The following is an 11,436-nucleotide window of genomic DNA, read 5'->3' on the forward strand; positions in this document are numbered from 1 at the left end:
AACTTCAAACCTGAAAAAGCATCTTGAGGCGAGTTTTTTGTTCTTGCGTGTGTCTCTCTCTCTCTACATGTTACGAAACATGTGCGTGTCACCATGCTGTTCTTTTTCACCGCCAGGTCGCATGCACATGTCGTATTTTTCACTGGGATAACCGCGTATTAACTTATACTGCTTCTGGTTAAGTGCAACACAATACTTATTGCACTTCAGCAAATGTAAATAAATGTATGTTTTTAACAATTGTATCACCCTCTCATGGTCATTTTTATAAAAAGTATCTGTAATGTAACTAAGTTACTTTCAGTAACTGTAACTGTAGCTTGTTACTCGAACAAGAATGTAACTGTAACTGTTACTTAGTTACTATTTTTGGCATATAAACTGTAACTCAGTTACTTTTTACAAGTAACTTACCCAAGACTGATTTAGAGTGTATAGCTAGTGCCAGTGTGGTTCCTCGCCGATTTTCACCGAGGGTCTTGATGTGTAAAATATTTCCATCGAAAGCCACCGCTTCGTTTCGAGCGGAATAACCACCGAAAACCCGAAACCCTACATGACTGATCAACCATCGCGGAGGCCGCGTGCTTGGCTGACTGCCATCATTTGTAAGCGAATCTGCGTGTGCGTGTCAAGGACATTTCCCCGGAGCATGTTGGCGTGTTTCGTAGGAGGGCGTTTGCGACATCGTTACGGGTCGGACGGTAGTAACACAGCCAGCCGGACGAATTCTACATCAGGGGCACCTCAAATTCATCTGCGATGGGACAAAATGTCTGGAGCAATGTGGAAAAATAGTGTAAGGTACGTGGAATAGTACATATCTTTGTAATTTCCTGTATTGTGGGTGATTCCATATCAATAGCTCAGGCAAGGTGGTCCGGACCCCATCGCAGATTTCTTTTGAAAAAATATATGTTGTACCGTAACACGCATACACACAGCAGCAATAAATATTTTGGCTCTGTGTGTTGTGGTCCGCCAGGAAAAAAAATTCCCAAAGAAATTGACTCAGCGACGGAGTTTTCTGACGGAGAGACTTTGCTTGCTTGCGCCAGAGCGAAACCGAAACCATCCGCCGGAAGCTGCCGTTTACGCAATGGTCCAGGGAAAATGGCGGGCGCCCAAACCACGTGATCTCGAGGAGCCACTCACAGCGTCCCCGAGCTGCAGCGCTTGATGATCAGTAACTCTGCACGAAAATCACTGCTATGATAGGCAATCTATCTTGATTTCGTATTTAAACACCAAGGCATTTGTCACGAATGTTCGGAGATCACAGTGAATGAACGGCTGAGACGCGCATGAGGGGCAACTAGCATAACCACACATATTTTGATTAACGGCATATCAGAAACGTACAAGTTACGGCAATGCACTGCACAATGAAACGCCGCTAACATACCGAGTGACTCGTAAATGTTGTACGTGATAAACCTGCATTACTTCCTTCAGTCACAAAAAACTAATCAAACTTGTCTTACCGTTCACCTGCAGTACGTCGGAAAGAGTACAGACTTCCTCTCTGACGATTTCTGCGTCCTTTGGAGGTGCAGGCGGATTCCATGTCATGTTCGTCTTCCCGCTGTTGTGATGATGGGGTGGATGTGCCATTCCGTTCTCACATTAGCAGTTCGCCACAATCTAAATCTAAAGCATTCAAAGCCCTCAAACTACCCCGTAGCATCAGCATGCACAACGGTTGCAGTCCAAGAGAACACGCATGGCCGGACAGACGCGGTGTCTCCTCTGTCTTCTCCTTTATTCTTTCTAGTGATGTGTCGTGCGTGGACGAACCCTTCAAACTGAACTAGTCATTCGGGTGAACTGAACGAACTAGTTCAACAACAACCAAAACATTAGTTCCTCAATTCAGTTCATTTCATTGGGCCTCGACGCCCACAACGCATACGCTTTGATACGCTTCCAGGTGTGACATCTGCGCCATCTAACGAACGTTTTGTAAAGCTAACAAAGCACATGCGCGCAAGAAGAAGGGCGGGAGACCACGGCGCATACGCTGTGGCCTTGAGTGGCTGTGACGCTGCGCTGAAGTGGACTGTATGAAGGAAGAGAACTGGATGAACTAAAGAACTAAACGACGTCGCGAGTCGTTTTGAAGGACTCGCAGAGCCTGCCGTTGCCTGTCAGAACTGCTGCTCGTCACAGCGCATGCGCTTACGGAAGAGCGCGGGCGGTGCGGCGAGGCAGAGCCTCAAGTGGACTTAGTGAAGGTGTGAAGGAAGAGAACTGGATGAACTAAAGAACTAAACAATGCCGCGGGACGTTTTGAAGCACTCGCAGGGTCTGCCGTTGGCCGTCAGAGAAGGTGCTAGTCCACAGCGCATGCGCTTAAGAAAAAGCGCGGGGAGGGAGAGCTTCGGGTGGACTGTGTGAAGGAAGAGAACTGGATGAACTAAAGAACTAAACGATGCCGCGGGTCGTTTGGAAGTACTCGCAGCGCCTGTCAGAACTGTTACTCGTCCACGGCGCATGCGCTTAAGGAAAAGCGCGGGGAGGGAGAGCCAGCAGAGCGGCTTTGAACGCCGTATGGATTGAAGTACTGTGGGCAAGTGAACTATATGAACGGCGAACGCTGAACAAGAGTAAATCATTTAGAACTGATTGCGCTGAGATCGCTCTGAGCTCCTTCTCGCAATTGTGGGCTGCTAGTGGCGCCGTTATGTTCTGACTTCTGGCTGACTGCTTGTGTGACTGGCACACCCTGGAGCGGGCACGCTATTTTTGCGGCAATACACTGCAAGCTTCCCAATTTTTCCTCCACAACGCTAGACGTTGTACTTTTCTTCAAGCTCTCTCATGCATTTGAATGAAATGAGTTGAAACTGCGGTTACTCTGTCACACTTCTGTGTTCTCAAGTTCGCAGCAAGCAGACGTAAGTGATCAGAAATACACGATTGTAACATTGAACGACGACGGCACCTTGCATATTGATCTGTGCAATACTTTTCTCGTTAAAAATATACGTAAAAAATTAAAGCAAAATAAAAAAGCGACCTAAAAGATTACGTTTGCTATGTTGATGTTCTCGAACCTTTGGAAAACTGAATTGCAAGATCATTTTGTTGTACCTCTCTTGGTCGAGCCACTTTAAAGTTTGGGACTATATTACTTGATTGTGTTTAATTGCGAACAGGTGAACGAATGAACTATTCTTTTAGACAGTTCAGTGGAGTGAACTGAACTAAGTGAATTAGTTCACAAAAATGAACTGACTTGCCCATCACTAATTCTTTCTCCTCCGTTCGACTACTTCCGTTGAGCGGTTCGCGCGTTCGGATGCTCGCTCCTCAGTCAAATGATTCTCGCCCAATCAGCGCGAAGGAAACTGACGCCAGTTTTTTAGACCAATGAGCATCCAAATATTTATACATATAATGCGCAGCCATTGAGAGATCTTCCGAGCTGGCACGCCGGTGGCGACAATATTTTCGAGGCGGTGCGTTTCGCTTTAGAGCCGGCGGCTGCCGAAACACTCTTGAGTGCGGACCATTGTTTCGATTTTCTTCAACATGCGGCGCTGTCGTCCGCTGATCCAATAATCCAGATCCTGATCCAATAATTCGCAGGGGAGCGCGCTGCTGTTCGAGGCCAGAACCGGTATGATGAGGACTAAGACGCGTTATGCACAATTTCAACCCGGCATCAGCACGCGATGCGACTTGTGTGAAGGAGAAGAGACCACCGCTACAGTGAGCTAGAAATAGGGGTAGTGGAAAAAGCGGGCGCCTCCGACTGAAGCATTTCCCGTAGAACCCGCGGCGCTGCGCTGCCGTCAGATTCCCGAGCGCGCGAGGAGACGGGAAACGCCGGTGAGGGTGCAACAGATAGGCGCTTCGTCTTGTTAACACCTTCAGCGGCCCAAATTTTACAATATTGACCTCGACACGCCATTATTATTGCGAGATTACACCTGACACGATTTAACATTCCTGCTTTAAGCCCTAAAAGCTTTGCACTTATCTTCATTCAGGGCAGAAAAAGAAAAAAAAGGAGAAAAAAAGAGAAAGGACGAACAAGGCAGTTTATGAGCCAAAAAATGTTTATTTTGGCATGCAGTTTCTGGGACCAATCACGAAGAGCTATATACAAGTATATACAGACAGTACAGAATATAATGGACACTGTGATTAGCTATGACAGATGGTAAGAAACGTTCACATGGCACACAAGTGCATTGCTCATGTACAGCGACTCAACTTGAGGTACCTTGATGTCTCTCGCTTCTTATTTCTGCTTCTATTAAGTGATTTTACGAAAAAGTGCAAGCGAGTGGTAACATAGAATGCTATGATACGGACTGTCAATGACTGAGCATGACTTGCACATCCAACCGTATCAAGGTACTTTTGTTTAATGAGAGCTACAACATCCAAAATGCTCTCATGATGCAACTCATGGGTGCTGAAACATGCTGTGAATGCATTCTCCAAGGCATATATAAATCTGAAGAGGTGCCCAGAGGGGTACATCAAACCACCCTTATCTCGCAACCTGGTGTACTCAGCTGCACTTACTGCTTCAACGTTCTCCTTATCCGCTAGTAGCAAAACACAACAATCTTCACATTTTGACTTGAGAACAAATTTTCTTGCAACATAGCCACTAATATAAAAAATCAGCCTGTCGTCACTTCCTGCAGACACACATGTAACATGATCACTTGGTAGCGTAGGAGTCGGATGCTCGGCAGGGTCATCAAGTCTGTTTCCACAGTCACTCAGTATTCCCATGAGGCACTTTTTGCCCTGATTAGCACCACTGTTCATGTCTGGCTCAAGGAGGTCTGTGAGGACACCCGGCTCAGCATTGCCATTTGCCACAGACTTGGCAAGACCATAGAAACTTAAGCATGAAACTGTTACCAGGAACTGCTGCGGCGTTGGGTGCGTGTTGCACCCATTTGACTGACGTATGATACCAAACAAATTTTCAACTGGGTCTTGACTTAGTCTAGATGTCATTATGTACTTGAAGTTCACATTTTGCGTCAGATAGTCCAGCAAGGATAGGACACTTGAAAGGCTGACTCTTAGCCCAACTGCTGTAGACGCAGACAAGAATCCTCCTTGGCCACCAGCACGGAGCTCCCACTCAGTGAGGTATGCGAGGAAGGACACAAGCCTTTCTTCAGCCGGTGATCCGGGCCGCAGGGCTTTAGTAGGGAACCGAGATGTCATGATCTCAATCAAGACATGAATTAATCTATTGAAGAGAAAAAATACAAGATGAAGAATACTGAGCAAATGTTTCATTGTGGTGTGCTTACCCAAAAAACATGAGAACCGGTTCTATACTTCCACCCATTTCTTCAAGTTCGGCTCGGTACAGTCGAAGCCCATTAAGAACGCTGTCTCCAAACAACTGAAATGCATAATTAACACGCATTTTCTCAAAATTGTTTGGGTTAACGTGACAGCTGGTTATCGCAGGCATGGCCTGGAGCGTAACCCCTATTTCTAGCTCACTGTACCACCGCGCACGTCATCCTAGAATGCAAGGGACTTGATCCGGGACCGAGGGAGGGCACAGAGATGTGGAGAGCACTGGGCTCTATTGGGAATGAGGAGGGTGAGGTGGATTCGAAGGGAATAAGGAGGTGAGGGGAATAACGAAGGCCAGGTTGAACTACTGGTGGAAGAGGAAGCTTATCAACGGTAGTCAGTACTAAAATTGGGGTCACAAACGATTAAGCTTAGTCTTTTTAACACTTTGGTTTAACACCTTTTTCTTCTTTCTCTGGCTAGGTGGCGCAACGTCACCGCCCGCTACAAAGGGAACAGCCACTATCCATCCATCCGCAACGCCGCCTGGCCGAGAGCTACAGGCCCATGACCTACATGTGTTCGCGAAACGGATGGTTCCCTCTTAGCACAACTAGGTGTAGCCCGCAACAAATGTGGGGTGTGGCCGTGTAGAGCACACGATGTACAGCTCCCCGCAACCTTAACTTGAACGCAAAACAACTCAGGGAAAAGGCGGAGACACACCCTAGTGGGGATTAAGCTGAACTATTGGGAGAGAGCGTTCCTGTCTGTTCCACACTCGTACGTGTCGTGTAGGCGTGTTTGGTTGTTGCTCAAACGCATCGAAAAGGCAGGCGGGGGTTGCTATCGGGATTGCGGTTGTTTGTGTTAGATGTACGTCGGTAATATCGGCGATATTCGAGGCATGACCGCGTTGACAGATAAGAATGATTATGTGCACCCGATGGATTAACAATGATGCTGTATCAACCCGACACGGAATAAATCAAGTCCAAATTAACTCAGCCGTACTATGTGCGAGTAGTGATCTCCGCATTATGACATAGGGCTCCGAAACTGCTGTTGAAACAGGACAACTTGTGCATTTTCATGTCGCTACAACTGCGAGTGTTCATGACAGATAATACATCCTTGCGTCAAGAGGATCCACATAGATATAATCTGTAGTCCGCATAAACTGCAATAACGTTTAACATACGACTTCAGAGAGAAAGATAACACAGACTGTTCCAAAGGACTTGAAGCTCTTTACCCGGCGACGGCTAAATGCCCCAAACTGCTGGGGCAACATCTCAAGGCATGGGCTAGTGCCGGGGCATTCCGAATATGTGCAAGGATGTATTGACCGTCAAGAACACTTGTAAATGTAGCGACATGAAAAGGGAACGCACAAGTTGTCCTGTTTCAATTGCCACCTGCTACGGCTGACTTAATTTCATTCTTTTCTGACTCAAATCAATGTGTGATGCGCTTCTATCCTCGTTTCACCTTGTTTTCATCAACAATGGCGTAGAGCATCGCCACTCATGGAACTTCACAATCACTTCCCTGCTTCCGCCTCCGCAATATGGGATCCCGCCCAAACACCAACGCATCCAAAACAGGGCAACACGATTCATATTCAACAATTACCCCAAGCAGCACAATGTACTGAAAGTCGAGTGCAATAGGGGTATGTGTCTTATCAATGTTCTTTAGTTTCACGAGTGTGTTCAAGGCCCTCCACCTACTCGTCCACCCCTATTGCACTCGACTTTCAGTCCATTGTGCTGCCTGGGACTGCACTACAACATCATTATCTGCACAGAAAGCTGAACTCAGCCTCTCGACCTTAGCACATCGTCGTACCATTTCAAAATTGTCCCTCTTTCATCGATTTTTCCATACCACTCCCACCTATCAATCGCCAGTCGTTTGTGCCGGTATCATATTCCCCCGTCTAGACCATACTAATAAAATCACGCGTCTTCACTGTAACACAAACCGCAAAACAAAACGCATTCTCAAAGTCATTTGCAATGCTCTCTCAGGACATATAGCCACCAGTCACGACCGCCAGTCGTTTTTGAACAACATACGCCCACTAAACTGATTTTTGTTTGTTCTTGCTTTTCTCTTTTAGATTACTTGCAACCTGTTTGAAGTGTGTTCGTGTTCAATGGTGTACTAACTCTTTTGTATTATGTCCTCTCTTCTTTCTTTCTTTTTTCCCCTCTCATCATGCAAATGTTCACTGTATTTTATTTGTATCTTATGTACTGTATTTACTGTTTTTCCGCTGTAACTATGTATGTAACTACACTGTAACTGTTTTTCCCGCCCCCATGTAATGCCCGCAAGGGCCTTGGGGTAAGATAAATAAACAAACTTCGTAGCTTTTATGATGAAAAGGTTAATTAACGATTTTTACGTAATTAGTCACTTCATGGTTGAGCAACATATGGCCAGGAACGTCCGCCGCCCCAGAGATGATAGAAGTGAAAACAGCATGTATATAGCTGTTAGTTTAACGAAAAATCTGCATTGCCTAAAAGAAAAAAAAAAGAACCTGTGTATATATATATATATATATATAGGGTGAGGTAAAAGGATTATCAAACGGCCACGAAGTTTTACAGAAGTTCAAAAAAGGACGCGGAAACAGATTTTAGGGAAGTTAAAAACACTAGTTTATTACATGGGGAAACGTTAAAAAGTAAAATGGCCAAGGGGTCGACGTTTCGACAGTGGCACTGTCTTCGTCAGGACAAAAGATGCGTAGCTGATTACACATTTCTTAAATAGGTTTGCTACATGACGTCATAATCGGTACGGGCACGCCACAGGCGTTTGTCAGTGAGTCAGATTCGGGACGCCTGTGGCGTGCCCGTACCGATTATATAGGTATATATAATCGGTATCTTATATAGGTATTCAATAAAGATCAGAAGTGGAGACGGTGCTTCTACAGGACAAGGAATAAAAGGGTAACGTTATTAAAAACTAAGAGGGAGTATTCGACGTTTCGACAGCAGCGCTGTCTTCAACAGGAATGGGATATTATGGTGACGCGGGGCGTCACCATAATATCTTACATCACTACCTGATTAACTGTCCTAACGAGCGTGTTCTAATTGCGTGAAGCAATTAAATCACGCTCACAACGTATTTGGGCTGCTTCGGTGTGTCCATATTCGCGAGGCAAAGCACCGCAGTCGTTCACTAAAAGACACTTTCTGCGGCGGTGCTTGATATAAATCATACGAAACCGATACACGGCTAAAACAACGGCTGTGATTCTACAGAACGATCTCTTTCTGCCATGCGAGTATATCCTTTTCCCGGACCGTTCTTTATGGAACAATTTTTGTCCAGAACGCAGCACGGGATATTACATACATGGTGGTTGTTAACCTCACATAGTTTCTTGTTGAAATATTGGCTGGGAAACGTACTGTAGTACAATCCCCAGCGCTGCACTGCTGTGACGGTCTAGTTTCGGAATGCAAAACATAACGTAATTAAGAATCGAACGGCAGGACACCTGTGAAACACTGTTAGGGTACATCAGTATACTGGCACCTTACAAAATTGTGTGATGACAAGCAACGATCAACGCCTGCAGCGCTATAAATACTCACAATCTCCGTTGCCTCCCATTGTTTTTTATGGGCGCACACTGCGCTTTAGGGCCTCCCAACATGGCGGCCCGAATGCACGCCTCTCCCCCGCGAGCCCCAGAGCCATATATTAAAAGGGAGTCTGGCCATTAATGGGTCATGCCTATACCTGAAGCTCCGCCCACTTTTTCAGCTTTCCGACCAATTAAGTCTTGAAATATGGGGCGCTATCAATCAGCCTATCCTCACTATTTGCCCCCTTATCCAACATGGGCAGCGCCATTTTGGGTGGCAAGTGGATTGGATGGGATTTAAATGGATACCTCTCGCAATCTGCAAAAGTAGTGGATTGTTAGTGCAAATTTGATAAGCGCCACCTAGGGAGCGTAAGGCACGTCGGGAATTGTCGTCTGCTTCCGTCGTTGTACCGTTGCCGGCAGAACCACCTGCTGGGACACATTCTGTTGTCAGTATGATTTTTAAACAAATCTACATGAATAGTTGGAATATAAGAGGCAAGAATGTTTATATCCATGAAATCCAGCTGTTAAATATAAGATTGTACAGCACAGCGCCGTTTTTGTTATGATTTCGTTGTGATCGCCGTGTTCACTAGGCCTAACACCGCCGACAAAACGTATTATTTTCAGTTAGATATTGATGGATGAGCATAAGCTGAAACTGATTTCCGAGAAATTGATATTAAGATGTACATTTGCAGCGTAAAATCAGGTTAGTCTGTGAAAATTTTTTGTCACGAAATCCCCGCTTTGTTTGTTTTCGTCGCCATTTTGGGTGGCAGTATGGTGTCATGGCGACCCCCTTGGTAAAAACCAAAAAACCAAACCAATCAGAGGAGCGAAACTGTGATTGACAGGTCGAGCCTCTTTTTGTGACTCCTCCCAATGGCCAGACTCCTTTTTAATATACGGCTCTGGCGAGCCCACAGGGGTGACACAAACCCGCCATTGTTGTAACTACCCTCAAGCGGGTGCTTTTGGCAAAACTGCCATCTTGTCCTGGTCGCACGTCATAGAAAACGTCATTTTGAGGTCATGTGACTTTGTTTACATGTTGTTTTGCCGCTTACCGACATATTTTCGCCGTCATAACACCAAGAGATGACCGTATTTTGCCAGCGTAAACTATGCGGTGCTTCTTCCGCAACATGGCAGCCCATTTCTCCCTAGCTTAAGTACATCGCATCGGCTCGGTAAGTCTTAACGCGCGGTCGTCATCACATCTTTGGAAGTTGTCAACAATGCGAGGTTTTATGTGTAAAATTGCGCGTTTTACTGCGAGATTATCGGATAAAAATAATTACCGTGATCGAAAAACATCCAAAACGTCGTCCAGAAACAACAACCGCATTGTTTACAAACGGTTTGGCCGCCGATCACGGGCGCCGCCATCTTTAAGGTAACGTGTGCCTTGACGTTTGCTGTGACGTACGACCAGGACCTGTCCAGGATGCATTGCGTTCGCCCAGCACGCTTTCGTCTACGGAGCAATACATTGGCTGCCACCCCTGTGGGCGAGCCCCTCTCCCATGCGCCATCCAGGGGCTAGATTTTGAACTTTTCGCTATCCCGTAGCGCTTGCTAAACGCTCGTGCTCCCCGGTTGACTGCCAATGCGCGTGACGGATTGAGCGCGCAAATTTTGGAAAATAGCTATAACGAACGCTATGTGCACATCAAGATTGAGCCCCAGGGCTCAATCTTGATGTGCACATAGCGATCGTTATAGCTATTTTTCAAAATTTGCGCGCTCATTCCGTCACGCGCATTGGCCGTTAACCGGGGAGCGCGAGCGTTTAGCGAGCGTTACGGGATAGCGAAAAGTTCAAAATCTAGCCCCCAGCCTTTATAGATAGAGATCAGTGGGCGGAGCACACCTCTAGTGGTGACCCAAGATCGTCACGTGTCACTTCCCTACGCCGGGCTGACGTGTCCCAAGTAGGAGGAAACAGCTGTACTCTGCTGGGAGTGCACGATCAAATTGTAAACACATGCTCAACGTGCAGCCATAGAGCATTAGCTATTTTTCCTTTGTGTATATATATATATATATATATATATATATATATATATATATATATTGCGCGTGCGTGCGCGCAAATTGCACAGTTTGATATGACATGTGCCGAGTGTCCACAAGGTAATTACCAGTGATGGCCAGTAGTTAACTACATGTAGTTGTAAGTACTAGTTAAACTACCTGATTGTAGTTAAAAAGTAGTTATCAACTACTTGCAGAAATGTAGTGTGCAACCACTAGTTAAACTACTATTTTGAGTAGTTAACTACAGTAGTTAGGTTACTGCAGGCGCCAACTGCTTCCAATTTTGCCGCAAGCTTTACGGCACGATTGTGCTTCCGCCTTTTACCTTGAGCTACTTGTTTGATGAGATGCTTGTGATTCATATTGAGGTTCATAACAGAAGTGTTCTCTACCTTGGGGGCTTGACGGCTGAGACCCGCATAACTTTCCCAAAGGGGGAGGTAGGTCCCCTTTGGGAAGTTTACCCAGCTGACGCTGTAGATAAA

The sequence above is a fragment of the Ornithodoros turicata genome, chromosome 8, assembly GCF_037126465.1.
Source record: "Ornithodoros turicata isolate Travis chromosome 8, ASM3712646v1, whole genome shotgun sequence".
In the NCBI taxonomy this organism is placed as follows: domain Eukaryota; kingdom Metazoa; phylum Arthropoda; class Arachnida; order Ixodida; family Argasidae; genus Ornithodoros; species Ornithodoros turicata.